We start from the raw sequence: 15,565 nt of genomic DNA, 5'->3' as shown, positions 1-15,565 counted from the left end.
TCCCCTAAGCCTCCTGTGGCTCCTCCTCTCAATTTCCCAGACCAAGCCCTTCTTTTAGCAGTTGTGCATCCCACCAGTGTGCAGCTCCCCCCAGGGCAGAGAGTGGCCAAAATCCTGCGTAACAATCACCCTGCTGTGATCCACAGCTTGTCTCTCTCAGATACATTGATAACTTAAATATAATGGCAAAGCAGTAGGTCTTTGGAGAAAAATTCTTCTAAAAAAGTCATTCTGCCTCGTTTCTGTCCCTTGCAACACTCCAGCTTTAATACCGGTGGATCAGTGTCTGGGTGGATCGGGGGGGTGCAGGGAGAGGGGAAAAGCCCTGCACTGATTGAAAAGTGAATTGTTGTCCTCGCTTCAGGTAAAAAGCAAGTGAAGCAGGAAATTGCTCTGTGTTTTCTTTCAGAGGAAAGCAGCTCTCATGTGGTTCTGCCATAAGATAGGCAAAGATACAGTTCGGTTTCATTAACTCATTTTGATTGACAAAACAGCTGCGGAAAATACATTCAAGCAGATTCTGCAAGTCTAGAAACAACATTTCTGGGCCTCGTCATTTGAGAAAAATATTACAGATTCTTGGTGTGCCTTGGGAAGACACTCCTTAAACCAATTTACCAGTTTAACAGCATTTACTAGCTCTTCTGCTTAATCAGCTGCGGTTCAGTGCAGAAAATTATGGGGATAAAGTATTTTGTTCCCCATCTTCAGCAGTACTTGTGGAAGGACTGAGCCTCAGACACACACCTGTGCTCCATCCCTGTGCTCTGCCCTCCACAGCTCCATTTTATACATGGGAATTTGTCACTAACCTGACTGTTTTGGGATGTTTTCCGTGATGACAGCCATGATCCAGCTCGCAATCTCCCAAGCTCAAGATGCACCAGGCCTTGGGCACACTTGGAAAAAACCAAACACAGTGTACAATTTAAGTAGACATATAATATTTCATGCTCTCCTGGAGACAATTATGTTTATATTCAGCACCACAACTCCGTGAAGAAAACCACAAGAATGCTCAAAACATGAACATTTGTATTGAGACAGTACAAAAAGCAGATTTAGGTTTATCCTGAAGGTTTGTCCCGGTTGCTGAAGTTAGTCTGGATGTTCCTAGTGGCAAATTGTAGATGGGCAATTACTCAGTAAAAATAAACAAAAAGCCCCCAACACTTGAGTAGATGTTTTAACAACCCTTCAGAGGAAAAATGTTGCAGAACAGGGTGAATTTAACCCATATGGATTCAACTTAACAATATCCCCTCGTATCACCAATCTCCAGTTCTTAAATAGGTAAACTCTTGGCCAAGTACCAACCCTGAATGGAAAAAGCAAGGAAATAATTAGCCTTTCCCTTCAAGAATGAAAGAAATCACATGCAGAAACACTGGTGGTGATGGCAGGGGGAAAGCCCTTGTGTCCAGATGCAGTTTGGAATGGGAATAGGTCTACAGCATCCACACAGGCTGTCAGGGCTGGGAGCTGTATGAGGACTAACACCAGGCACTTACGGCTATCCTATCCCCTGCTCTCTCCTCTGACCCAAGCAGCCACATGCTTTTTGAAGGAACAAGGCAACTTTTCCCAGAACTTGAGTGTAAAATCCCTTCTGGAAGAGGGAAATCTATGCAGGAACAGATTTAAGCTGTCATTTTATAGCTGCAGGTCAGTACAGCACAGCCAAAGACATTTATTTCAGTTCTGGTTTGTAAGCCTCTCTGGTTTCCAAGTATTTTTCTAACATATGAAATACACAGTTGTATTTTCTAACTAAATGTGTCTTTGTTTTCCTGCTTCATATCATCCAATTCCTAGAAATACACGGAGAAGTGATTTTAAATGAACCTCACAAAGTTATTTCAGATGGAATTCCTGTCTTAGCAAGCAGTTGGAACTGTCCTGTGTATGGCAAACAGCACTTGAGGATAATTACCTTGCAGTATCAGTAACTGCAATTTAGTATCTTAAAATGTATTCTGTACTCACCTTAAGTATAGTGGCAACAGTCTCTTGTGAGGCATTTCTCATATCCTCCCCATTTACAGACAAAATCTGATCTCCTTGAATTAATCTTCCATCTAGATCTGCAGCTCCTCCTTTAACAATGTCAGAGATAAACACTCCACTTCCATTTCTAACAATGCAAGAAGCATATGGCTAATTACACAATCCAATATTCTTTGGGAGACCAATTTAGATTACTTGCATTTAAGAGACATTAAAAGAAACCTTTGAGCAGTGGAAGAACTACTTTTACACCCCATTCAACCATGTAAAAAATCAATGAGTTTTAAAGCCACGACATGTTTTGCTATATTTAATGCTGTCTTTCACCTTGAGTTGTTAGTTCTGACTGTATGAACCACAAAGATTCCTGAAAAACATCACTTGTATGAATAACAAGCCAAGGATTGGCCTAAGATGGAGTTAACTATCTTGTGGGACACAGTTGAGTGGTGGACTTGGCAGTATTAGGTTAAAGGTTGGACTCAATTAGCTTAGAGAGCTTTTCCAACCTAAATGATTCTATGGTGTGAGCTGGTGCCAACTGCAATGCCAACATTTGGCATTTGGTATCCTTCATCCTGAAGGACACAACACTTCACACCTTGAATTATACCTGGATATTTAATTGACTTCAGAAATTGGGCTACCTCTAAGGTGGAAATCCCCACAACGAAGCACTTAGCAATAGCACAGAAAGTTGAGGACAGAAGCAAAGGCAGGAGGGCTGGAGGCTGCGATTACCATCTGCAGGGTAATTTACATAAGCTAAATTAATTACCCAACCCGCAATCTGCTCACAACACCTGGGTTAAACATCACCACTCTTGTACAAAACTGCTGTGGAAACTTTACTGACCATACACAGTCAGGATAATGACAAGATGATTTGTAATTGCACAAATAAATTAGTTTGGGCAATACAGAAAACCAACCATATGACTCCTAGGCACTGACACTGAACAAGTGTCGTGCCATAAACCTCTCTTAGCAATGAAAGATTAAAACTATCAGTGCTTTGCTTCTAGTGATCTAACAGCAATGGTTTAAAGACAGATCAGTAAAGAGTCATAGTTTATTAAGCAGCTGCTATCTCCCACCATATTGCTCTCTACAACAACCTGGAAGGAGGCTATAGCCAGGTGGGGGTTGGACTCTTCTCCCAGACAGGACAAGAAGACACAGCCTCAAGCTGCACCAGGAGAAGTTTGGGTTGGGCATCAGGAAGAATTTCTTCACTGAAAGGGTGGTCAGGCATTGGAATGGGCTGCGCAGGGAAGTAGTGGAGTCACCATCCCTGGAGGTGTTCAAGGAAGCACTTAGTGCTCTGGTCTAGTTGACAAGGTGCTATGTGGTTAGAGTTTGGACTCAATGATCATAGAGGTCTTTTCCAACCTAAGTGATTCTGTATCTCAGGTTCTGCTCCATACTTGCAGACCTGCTCTCTGCTGTTTTATACAGTCACTCTGGTACTGTTCAGGATTTGGGTCTAACTCAGCCTCTTATCTTCCACTTACATCGCTCCCTTTGAACCCGAGTAGAAGCTGAGCTAACTCACAAACCCATCTGCAAAGGCATATCCTGGTATTTAGAAGTGGAAAGGTTTCTCTCCCAGTTTTGAAACCAGAAAAGCCATGGTTAGGGCCCCCAAGCCCTGAGACATGGCTGTGCTGATTCCACCAGAATAGAGAGCTCCCAGTTCTGCATGTGCCACACACCAAGAGGGATACCCACTCCGTGCTGTATACCAGGAGCTCTCCTGTGCAGCCTTAGCCTTCACTGCTCAGGCCTGTTGTTCTGATAGAGGAAGCAGAACCACAGTCCCATCAAATCCTTGAAGATATTTAGACAGAAAATTATGCTCCTTGTGGAGTTTTCCTTTTATTTTATATTCCATTTGGAATAGCTACAGTTGTTCATGCAACAAAGCGAAACATTCCTCATTTGAAGCGCTGTCACATCAGAGAGCTGCTCTTACCGTTTCCCAGCTATGCTGAGCCCCAGTCCTCGGCCTGTTTTCTTTTGTATATCTACAAAGAAAATCTCCAAGTTTTCTTCATCTTTGTAATGTGCTTCATTCCTATAAACAACCAGCTGCACCTTCTGGGGCGTCTGTCGGAGCGCAGTGATCGCCTCCTCATGGCTGGCGTTCCGCAGATCGATCCCGTTCACCTGAAATAATCCGTGTTTGCTTTCCAAATGACAGGTATAAATGATCTTTTCATCACACCCTACCCTTGTGTGACAGCACAGATTTGTCAAATTGACACCCCTTGGCGCTCTAATTTAGTGCTCCCATTTGCAGAGGGCCGAGCTCCTGGATCTCCTGCGGAGCGCACGTTTGGGGCTCTGCGCCACAGCCTGGAGTAAATCACTATAATCAAAACATCTTGGCTTGGAAGTTTTGTGGGTGTTCTCCCCTTCTTTTTAACCATAAACCTTTGGAACCTCAAACAATGTTTCCTTCTATAACCAGACATAGTGGGATGTGCTCCTTTGAGCTCCCTGTGTCTCTTACTGCGCAGATTCCTTCTCCCCTGACCCTGCAACACTGTCCAGCCGAAAACAGAAGGAATCAGGAATACCAGCCATGGAGAAGCCCAGGCAGGATGTATTAAATGGTGATTTTCCCTTTTTCCAATAGATGGCACACCAGACCGCTCCTGGAGCACCCAATTACACTTCTCTTACCATAACCTGAGAAGGTTTCAGCATTTTAGTAGTATCAGACAGAACAAGAAGTTCTACTTAAATGTACAAGCACTATTGCAAGTTGAAGTTTTATCTCCTCATTTTGTCAAGGCTGATCCACAGATGCCCTTTAAGGTGTTTGCCAATACTCTGTCAACAAAATCATCTTTTATTTCTTAATACCAAAACATACTTAAATGTTTTTGAAGTCTCTTTAGATAGTAGCATAAACTGTAACAGAATAACCCTAAGTGAATCCACTTCCATAAGTTTTAAGGCAATGAAAATATTTCTCAGCATTTCTAGAATGCAAAGTTATACTTAACATTAAGATAATTAAGCCTAATCTATAGTAATTACATTGCTTTGTCTTAATTCTGCACACATTTATTTATGTGCTGCACTGATATTCTCTCCTCAACGCAGACATCTATGTGTGCTTTATCACCCTAATCTGAAACTAATTCAGAGCCATCTTTTTGATTCATTAGCACAGCTTTTAAAAGCAGAAATAATAACAATATCACGGCCCACAAACATTAGCACTTTCCTGTTTGGTCAGAGAAGAATTAATTAACTTGCCCCATTTTTACCCCCTAATTACTGTGCTCTGTTAATACACCGTTATTTATAAAACGAAAACAACATTCAGCCTCAATGCTAACAAAAATATTTTCAGTGCAAGAGCTGTAAAGACAACTCCCCAAGTACCCCTCACTATTTTTCTAACCCTACACACCGAAGCCTTAATGGCCATGCTGGGAATTTGTCCTGAGCTGACAGCAGAGCTGCAAGCAGCTGTGCTGAACCCCTGCCTGACGCAAGTTTCATTTGCAGACCAACATTTGCAGACCAGCACTTCTCTCTTAACCCTTTCCTTCCACCTTTATCCATGCCTTTCCCTCCACCTTTTCCATGCTTGTCTGCAGGAAAACCACCACATTTATTCACAGCAACCATTCTGTGTCTTCCCCAGTCAGATGGCCTGGGGGAGCTGGTAGTTCCCTGAGCAGTGCCATGGGCAGGCAGTGCTTTCCACAGGGATGCTGGGAGGGATGCTGGGAAGGATGCTGTAGCCACTCTTGCCTCTTGTTGGCCCAACTCAGTGTTTGGGTTGCAGGCAGCACAGAGATCTTGAGCGGCGGCAGCAGCACAGGTCTCCGAATGAAAGATTAAAGAGATGAATAATACTAAGCTATTGGACATGACAGCTGAACTATGTAATTCAAGAACTGCCTTGCTCAATTAAATTTAATGTATTCTCAATTTGTACCTTCAGTTTATACGAATATATAAGGAAATATGAATTTTTCAGGACGTTGTCAGTGACAGAAAGGAAGCCTCTAATATGGATCCTACTCAGTGACTTCTCCTCCTGCATGAAACCTGCACTGCATGGAATACAAGTACACACAACCAGGATAGAAGCAAGTAGGTACACAGAGAAACCTGTTTACCTCCAGAATCTGGTCACCAGCCCAAAGCCTGCCATCTCGGGCTGCTGCCCCTTCTTCATAAACTTCATGGATCACTATGGCATCCTGTGGGAAGAAGAGGGTAGGATGAATCCTCCTTCCCAAACACCACCCAAACTGGCAGCCACGACTCCACACAGCCCACCACTCTGCAGTAAAAAAGTACAGCACTCCACTGTCAGGAGAAGCAATACTGTAACACAGATTTTGTTTCATTTTTAATATTTTGGGATACTACTCCTGCAAGCAAAACACAGAGAGCCAGTAAAAAGGTACAAAGGATTTTGTTCACCACTTCAGGGTAGTCTTGTCTAGAGCTTCTTCCACCATTTTTACACATTGGCACCAGCAGCATGTGAACTCAGTGTGAACTGTTGTATTAATATTGTCTAGTTTTAATGATATTATTTAAAACCAGATTCTTTGGAGCTATGAATATTTTTAGGGACTTGGCATAGGTCTCAGCTTTAAGCAAGAGCTGAATGCCTTGTGGTAAATAGTGCTGGTTAAATCTGTAAGAAATGAAATCCAGAAGAAAGGAACAATGGCAAATGTTAGTTTATTACTGAGGTTGGAAAATGTAGGCAGTGGCAGATGTAGCTTCAGGGAAGGTTTCAGTGATTTAATCTTATTGCCAGCAATAGATGTCCCCAAAGAAAAAGCATTACAAAGAACATACTGTTCTCTCGCTGGTGCTTTCCCTTCGCATTGTTCTGGTTTGTTTCTTTTCTTTTCCTGAGAAAAAATAGGTGAACATCCTGCTACAGTGCTTCAGCTAGCAGGATGGGACACTTCACTGTGCAAAACCTGTTCCACTAAACAAGATCACCAGCAAACACTCAGCCTCAGAGCTGAACTGGCTTTGATACCAACTCTGGCTCTGGATAAACACGTGGTGATTTTCAATTAGATACACAGATATTGGATAACCAGTTCTCAGACAAATATACCCTCCAAAACCACTGTGGCTGTGAGGTCACCCCACCAACCCGACGTACAAGTCAAAGAAAAAGCCTTTCCACAGTGTTTCCAACAAAAGGTTGGAGCGTGCGAGCCCTGCTGTGCGCTGCCTTCCTGGAGCAGGGCAGGAAATCACTGCTGAGCCAGAGCAAAGTCCCTCCGTGTTCGGAAAACACTGTTAGGTACTACATCTCTCACCGAGTTAACCCCCCTGTGTTGCCTCACCATCCTTTCCCAGCACACATGGTGCATGTTGAACAGAAAGAGAACTCAAATGCCCTTAAGCTAACGCTCTGATCAAGACAACATTGGGAGCATGATTCCCTTTCATTCCCACTACACCTTATTTAATGATGTGGACTTGTATCTGCTGGGGCACAGCACCATTGTCACAGGTTCCCTCTTTGATACATGTATGCCAGCCCCTGAAAAAAGCCTGGAGGATTGCAATCACAAATGGATTACAGCTGATCCAAGCGTCCCAGATGGGGGAAAAGAGATTTCAATCTACATTAATGAAGGCAGAACACTATGAGCTGTGTAGCAGGTAATTAAGAAAATCAAAAGAACAGTTTGATTAAAATATATATACATACACACACACACACCCCCCACTGGCAGCTGGAGGGTCTTCTTGCAATACCTGAAGAAACAATTACCAATGGAAGAGAACAACACATGCATGTCTATCTCAGCAGCACTGAGAAACCCTCTGCTATGTGTCTTAGACCTTCTCAGTTGTGGGGTTTGGGTTGTTGTGGGTTTTTAGGGGTTTTTTTTGAGGGTTACCTTTGTTTTAAAAATTACTATGTAACTCTAAGTCAACATAAGAGGCTTTTGCCTGGGTGAAAGGCAGAAGGTGACAGTGATGTATATTTTTTCACCTGAGGCTGATCACGGGTCACTTAGAGAAAAAGCTGAGTCTGTGGTTTAGAACTTCCACCGCACATTTTACTTTTAGTTTTTGAAACACTTTACCAAGGCATGATAATTGAGAGCAGCCCTGAGGGGAAGGACTTGGGGTGTTGGTGGATGAGAAGCTCAACCTGCTCCAGCCATGTGCGTTGGCACCCAGAAACCCCCTGTGTCCTGGGCTCATCCCACAGTGCAGGCAGCAGGTGAGGGACATTCTGTCCCTCTGCCCTGCTGAGTTCCCACCTGCAGTGCTGCCTCCAGCTCTGGGCAGCAACATCAGAAGGATGTGGAGTTGCTGGAGTGAGTCCAGAGGAGGCCACAGAGACCCTTCGAGAGCTGGAACAGCTCTGCTCTGGAGAGGCTGGAAGAGCTGGGGGTGTTCAGTCTGGAGAAGAGAAAGCTCTGGGGAGACCTCAGAGCCACTCTGAGTGCCTAAAGGGGCTCCAGGAGGGCTGGAAAGGGACTTTGGCCGAGGGCCTGGAGGGACAGGATAAGGGGGAAGGGCTTTCCACTGCCAGAGGGCAGGGATAGATGGGATACTTATTCTTCCTTATGAGGGTGATGAGGCTCTGGCACAGGCTGGCCAGAGCAGCTGTGGCTGCTTCATCCCTGGAAATACTCCAGGCCAGGTTGGATGGAGCTTGGAGCAACCTGGGCTAGTGGAAGGTATCTCTGCCTGCGGCAGAGGGGTTTGAACAAGACGGTCTTCAAGGTCTCTTCCAACCCAAACCACTCCATGATTCCATGAAAGCATTTAGCAGTGGCCAATGAGATAAGACAAAATAGTGACCAGCTTGTTAAGGCAGCATCATTCAACTGGGACACACCAGGGCAGTGGATGACAATAAGGTTGGGTAGAAAAATGGCAATGTGACCATGTAACAGCAGACTGGGCACATTCGCAAGACAGTGAAATTAAACACTTTCAGACTGTATTTAATCTCGTATTTCCTAACCTCTGAGCAAGGAGCTTTCACCCACTTTTCTTTAAGTTTGTTTTCTATCTGAGGTTGCTTTCAAAACAGTAACCAACCTGGAGTTAGCAGCTTTTCCCAGCACTGCAATATTAAATGTAAAACTGCACATACCGAAGGCTTAGATTTAGGAACCACCAAATGCTATCAGTTTGAATAATCTGCATCATCTATTTGAAAAGGCAACAATTCAGCACTACACTGTGGTTCCTGCATGTGTTACAAGCCAGACCTAGAACTAATCAAAACAGTAACCAACCTGGAGTTAGCAGCTTTTCCCAGCACTGCAATATTAAATGTAAAACTGCACATACCGAAGGCTTAGATTTAGGAACCACCAAATGCTATCAGTTTGAATAATCTGCATCATCTATTTGAAAAGGCAACAATTCAGCACTACACTGTGGTTCCTGCATGTGTTACAAGCCAGACCTAGAACTAAAAATACACATGGAAAGGTACATTGGTCTGTGCCTACACTGGAGAAGGAAACATCTTGCTGACCTGCCAAAACACTGTTTTCCTTAAGTAGGTTTTTTTTAAAGTGGTGTGGTTGAACCAGGCTTATCAAATCGATTAAAAACAGAACCAAGCAACATGTCCATGAGGTACTGTAAAGATTTTTAAATAGTCCATAAGCATAAATATGAGAGTCTTACCTTCCTTAGCTTATAAACTATGGCAAACAGACCTCCCTCCTCTGGTACCTCTGGGATCAGCTCAAAGTACATTTCACCCAGAAGTAATTTTTTCCCAATGGATCTAGTAGGATCTGGATAAGACTCTGTTAGTTTTCATCATCCATGACAAATCACCAAAACCAAACTATTGATGCTATTGAGCATTTCAAATTCTATCTATATTTTAAAGTTCATGCAGTAATGAGATGCCATGTCAAACCCCATCCATCTAACCAAGCCCTAATCCATAATGACTCTATTGACAGGCATGGATTGAAGCTGGAACACCCCTCTCAGTGCCTCAAGAGAAAGAAAAAGGGATCTAGCCTGACTAAAACAATACATAGCATTTATTTAAAAGATAGATTTTGGTTCCTGGATGTCTGCAGCTCCTGCTCACTAGCTTCAAATTCAGTGTGTGCTTGATATCTCTAGAAGTCAAGGGTTGAATAGTTCAAAATCAATCAGTTGAGAGGGAGAAAGGGAAAGTGGTGTCAATATTCAACTAGAGGTTGTGAATTCATGGTGGCTCTGGACAGATTTTCACTCCCATCCCTCCCCATCTCCTTTCACCACCAGTTTCACATAGATGATGGCTCTCCATGATAGAGCTTGGCAGAGACACAAAAACTGTTCGTGCAGAAGGAGGAAATAAAAACACTCTTGTATCGAGAACACAGTTGTTTAACAAAAAGACATCCAGCTGCTGAAAGCACATACTTCATGAAGTTTACAAATCCATTCAACAAACTGGAGCTTTAATCTTTGTATATTTTGACACAGAACAGTCTGGGACCGTTACACAAATGGGGAATTAATGCAGAGCTGAGCAGTTCTTGTATGGGACGGAAGGATGCGGAATTCGAGCCAGGGCATGTAAACAGCATTTCTCTATGCTAAACAAAGTCCATGCTCACAGGTGTAAACTGAGACTGTGCAACCATGAAAACACTGAAATACAGAGCTAAAGGGAATTTACTTGCTACTGCTGAGGTTGCTGTCCTGGACTGAATAATGTTTATATTATAGGCCTGCAGTCCAAGGAAATGAAGTTGAATGCACTGATACTTCACTGCATGGCTAAAAAAAATCACCTGCAAGTCAGGATAGTTCCCAAACATGGCAAAGAACATGCCTGGTTTGTATATGATATGCACCAAATCTGTTAAGAAGTAGTAATGCTCACCAAACCTGCCACACAATATGTTAGATGGTATTGAGTAAGTCTAGATTTGAGCTGTGGGACAGCTACACCCCTCACCAGCAGAATGTCACTGTGCCTGAATAGTTGTCTTGAGCAAAGGGAAGGCACAGATGTGACAGCTCTGAGAAAATGAGGTTTTGGCTGTGGAAGTAAAGGCAGTGAAGCAGAAGAGTTCATGAAGCCTCTTGGTCGACACCTTGAAGAATAATGTTGTGCAGAGCTAACAGTGAGGACCAGATGCCTTACAGAAACCAGCAAATCCACTTATGGAAAATACAGCTTGTAAAATGTGCCCAGGTTGCATTGCCTGTGACCTGAGTAGGGGAACTGGCCTGAACTCTCAGGGAATTGGATCTCAACTCCCCTCCAAGCCATGGATATTTTTTCTGCTTGATTTATAACAAATTCAGAGACCTGTCAGGGTAAGAATATCACACTCACCCATCAGCAAAAAGCACAAACAGACATGCTAACACCAAGAATTAAATTCAGTAAGACTGACAGCTTAATCTTTGCATCTGAAATGTCAAGAACTGGCATGGCAGAAACCCCAGGCAATGACCACAGCACTGCCCTGATTGAGCCTTTGGGAGAGAGGGGGTAAAGTCAGCTTCCTACTCAGGAAAGTCACTGACCAAGTGACCCTTAAAAGCCTACAGGAGCATAAACCACGGTGAGAACATCTCACAAGCTGGCTGTAGACTTGCACTGCTCACATGTTTTCTGCAAGTTTATAGCTTCTGAGCCAGTCTCTGGTGTTTCTTGTTCTACTGTGCAACTGTTCTCCAGCAGGACAAGCAGCAGCTTCCAACACAGGTGCCCTCTGCCACTGCAAATCAGCCCCAGACTGCTATTGGGAGTGCTGGGAATAGAGGATGAGGGACTATAAGGACACAAGACATGAAACATACCCAAACATGTCTGGATTTGACAAGGAAAAAGGTTGGAATTTTGGTAAAGAGGTTTCTTGGATAGTAGTGAACAGTCCTGCACTACTGCAGCTCATTCACAACAACCTATTGCTTTAGCTGAGCTCAACTTTGCTTTCTCTTTTCTGTGCTACTTCAATCCATGAGATCAGTCATTATTTTGATAGGATCAAAGGCATTTCACAGGAATAAGGTGATCCACTACACACTGAGCACTGCAATAACCACCAGCACAGCATGACACCGGGTAAGGTATTCAGTAAGCAATAAGCTGTTTGAAAATCCCAGACCACGTTTTCCAAGATGTCCATTTTAAGCTGATAATCATTAGACAAAAAACCTCCCCCAAACAGTTTAGAGCAGGAATCAGATCCACAGCTCTGTTCTCCAGCTACAAGGCTACCTTGACCACCAGAGCATCACCAGCATTTGTCCTGGACCAAGGGAGCATTACAGAAACACAGAATCACAGAGTGGTCTGGGTTGGAAGGGATCTTAAAGCCCACCTTGTTCCACCCCCTGCCATGGGCAGGGACACATTCCACTAGCCCAGGTTGCTCCAAGCCCCATCCAACTTGGCCCTGAACACTTCCAGGGTTGGGGCAGCCAGAGCTTCTCTGGACAACCTGTGCCAGTGCCTCACCACTGTCACAGCCAGGAATTCCTTCCTAATATCTAATCTAAACTTACCTTCCTTCAGGTTAAGGCCATTCCCCGTTCATGGAACCTATGTGATTGGGCAGTGCTAGAAAGCAGGCAGGGCAAACTGTTGGAATTACCTGCATTTTACATGTCTGTATCTCTGTTTGGTCTGCAGTTAGGAGAATGAAACTTACCACTAACCATAATTATGCATTTGGTCTAAGGGATGAAGCTTTCTTGCATGGATTAGAGCACTTTCCTGAGGAAGCCAAAAAGTAAAGTACATATAAAACAACATTCAGGAAAAGATGTTTTCTGATTGAGCTGACAAGTTGTGTTTTCCTAAGCTAACATTACACACTTCCAATTAATTTCCTGCATAGCTACAAATGTTACACTAAATTAGCATTATTAAAGATAATAACCCTGCAAGGCATTTTGCTGACTACAGGGTTACAGATTTATCTCCTTGCTAGGGCAAGTACAATACCATTAGCAATTTCCTTTTCAACTCCTGTAATACTTTGTCCAGGGTAGTAAAATTGTCATTTCATTTTTACAGGCTGGTTCACAGATAAAGTAGAAATCAACTAGTTGCACAGTGAGTTTCACTGGAGAATTAGCCCCATGTAAGAATCTCTCAGTAGTTAAAATAAATCCAGCTGCTGGTTTCTTGTAGGCAGAGGAAACTCTACAACAGTTATGTTATGATCTATGATCTTCCATTTGCAGACCTAAATGGAATCTAGAGATAACAGCTCAGCAAGGAAAGTTGAAGGTCAAGTCCAAGCAAATCTCTTGACTTCTCAGAGGGGTTTATCTAATGCATCGTGCTGCATAATAGCTCCTTCTAGCACGCCAACATTTGCCATTGCTAGTGTGCACAGACCATTAACAGGCACCCAAAATCCTAAGCCAAGCACTACTGCAGTAAAACAGGCTCTAGAATGTAAAAATGTATTACTGTGTTAATGTAAAAATGCTTTACATTGCACGAGCCCCAGAAACTGCTCCACTCAAGGTCAGAACAAAAGGTCTGTTTCCCATTTAGGAACAAGCCCTTGCAAGGGATGGTGTTCACTTGCCAACTTTCATAAAAAAGATTAATCCACAATATCAATATGAATATAATTTTTCATACTAAAATACAGATTTATTTTAAGGAAGTGGATAGTATTTGTATTACATTTTATAGGCCCCTATAGTTACATCTGGTCCTTATTTATTTAAATTTTATTCAGCTTGCATAATATTTTTGCTTACAGTTATATTCTCTAAGATCAGAAAAGCTCAAACCTGAAAATTCAATGGCACTATTCATTAACATTCCTTCGCTCTGCAGTCATCGACATTTGCAAACTCTCCTTTGATTCTGAAATAATAAAACTAAGGTAATAAGATGTTTAGTGTAAAAATATATGACTTAAGTCAGAATGATAGAAAGGGCTATGTTCCTGTGAATCACATGCCAAAGCAAACCAAAGTTTTGCAGAAAGTATACATGCTCATTTTAGAGGGAATAATAAAACACAGAATGACATATTAAAACCTTAACTCTCTCACTCTCATTATTTTATTAAATTAGGGGGAAAAAAAAGAAGTTTGGAGTGTACAGTGCATAGCACAGGTTAAAAATGCACGAGATCCTGAATGCCTGGGACACAGAAAGCCAAAAACCAGTGGTTTCAACCAGCAGCAACCAGGATCCTCCTGAAGTCCATTCTGACAGGTCCTACTGCTTTTGTATATTGTTAGCTTAAATTTTATGGCTGATTTACATTCCTGGAAGACAGCAGCTTCTTCAAGCAAGGCACAGCCACGCAGCTAGCCGTACTGTCAGCTAAACCATTGCCAAAGAGCCATCAAAGACATGATTTGCAAAACTTACTGCCCTAATTCCCTTTTGTGATAACTCATGTACAAAGCAGTTTGGGTTTTTCATGCTCTTGTAAGCTAACGTCCTTCTGGAATGATGATGAATCCACGAACTCCATTTTAACATGATCCAAGCAGGAGTCAAAGCAATTCTTCACAATTTCAAGCTAACTGCATTTACCACTCTGTCATTAAATTGCCTTCTGGTTTATAAATGTGGGTGATGGTTTAGAAGAGATTGCATTTTTTTTCCTCTCCCAACCACAAACTTTTCCTCTACAATACCCAAGCCACGATTAAAAACTCAGGACTTCTATTCCCATTTTTCATTCTATTGTTCCGTTCACTGTGTGGCAGAATTAACAGTAACAGTATCTATAGCCAATATATTGCTGAAACCCTCCCAAGGCCAATGTCTTCCTTTTCATTTGTAGTTATAAGGTAAGAATATTTCACTAGAGCAGATTCAGTCTTAGCTGCACTTGATGAGCATCTACAGAATCATTCAGATTGGCTGTCTATACCTGATGAAGATATTTTTGCCTGAATCTAAATATAACTGAGGTGGCAGCAAGGGAAGAAATCTCAACCAAGGGAGAACCTGCTTGTTTAGTAACACAGAAGTCACATCAGTCCTCATGTTCAGGTAGGTCCCCACTGCTGACTGCAGCACAGCCAAAACAGAGCTCTCAGGCTTGGCTTTGGTGCAGCAACATTCTGCTCTTGGCAGCGTGGAGCCCTCACAGGGTAATTAGCCCTTGCAGCTCCAGGGGCAAACATCAGGTCTTGAACAGCTGCAACTTTGAGCCACAGTTTTCTTGATTATTCCCTTGCCCTTCCTTAACAGATGGGGTTTATTCAAGGTATGACTCACCTAGACTGACAGAATGAATCTAAATATTCTTCTGTCAAACTGCATCCCACCACCAGCACGAAGCTTCCTCACTCCACCACGAGCCAGAAAACCTTCTGGGCTAACCCAGGTGATTAGGAAAGCTTTTTCCTCTCCGACTCCAGTGTTACCAGCTCTCACACTAACTTGAGTTAGCTGAGCACAGGCATATTCTATTACTTTTTGGATCCCTGCTAAAGTGTTCCAGTTCCCTGTCTTTGTGGATCACTTTATTTTAGAGATGGAGTACCTTAAAGTTTGTTAATTGCCTTAAAAATACTTTTTATTCAGGTCAGCTGAAAGCAAAAGTACAAGAAGAAAATT

The 15,565-nt window shown here is 42.8% G+C and overlaps 1 protein-coding gene across 1 annotated transcript in view; it reads right to left on the bottom strand.

The window, feature by feature from the left end:
- Positions 1-854, bottom strand: part of LOC103798970 (multiple PDZ domain protein-like) — a 13,620-nt gene extending 12,766 nt beyond the window's left edge. The window contains exon 1 of the mRNA XM_009071259.1: positions 813-854. The gene's annotated coding sequence lies outside the window, so the exon portion shown is untranslated. The remainder of the gene's footprint in view (positions 1-812) is intronic.
- Positions 855-15,565: the final 14,711 nt, after the last annotated feature.

This window comes from Acanthisitta chloris, unplaced genomic scaffold (genome assembly GCF_000695815.1).
Source record: "Acanthisitta chloris isolate BGI_N310 unplaced genomic scaffold, ASM69581v1 scaffold7323, whole genome shotgun sequence".
Lineage (NCBI taxonomy): Eukaryota > Metazoa > Chordata > Aves > Passeriformes > Acanthisittidae > Acanthisitta > Acanthisitta chloris.
The sequence above is the reverse complement of the archived record's forward strand: the minus strand, read 5'-3'. Positions and strand labels throughout refer to the sequence as shown.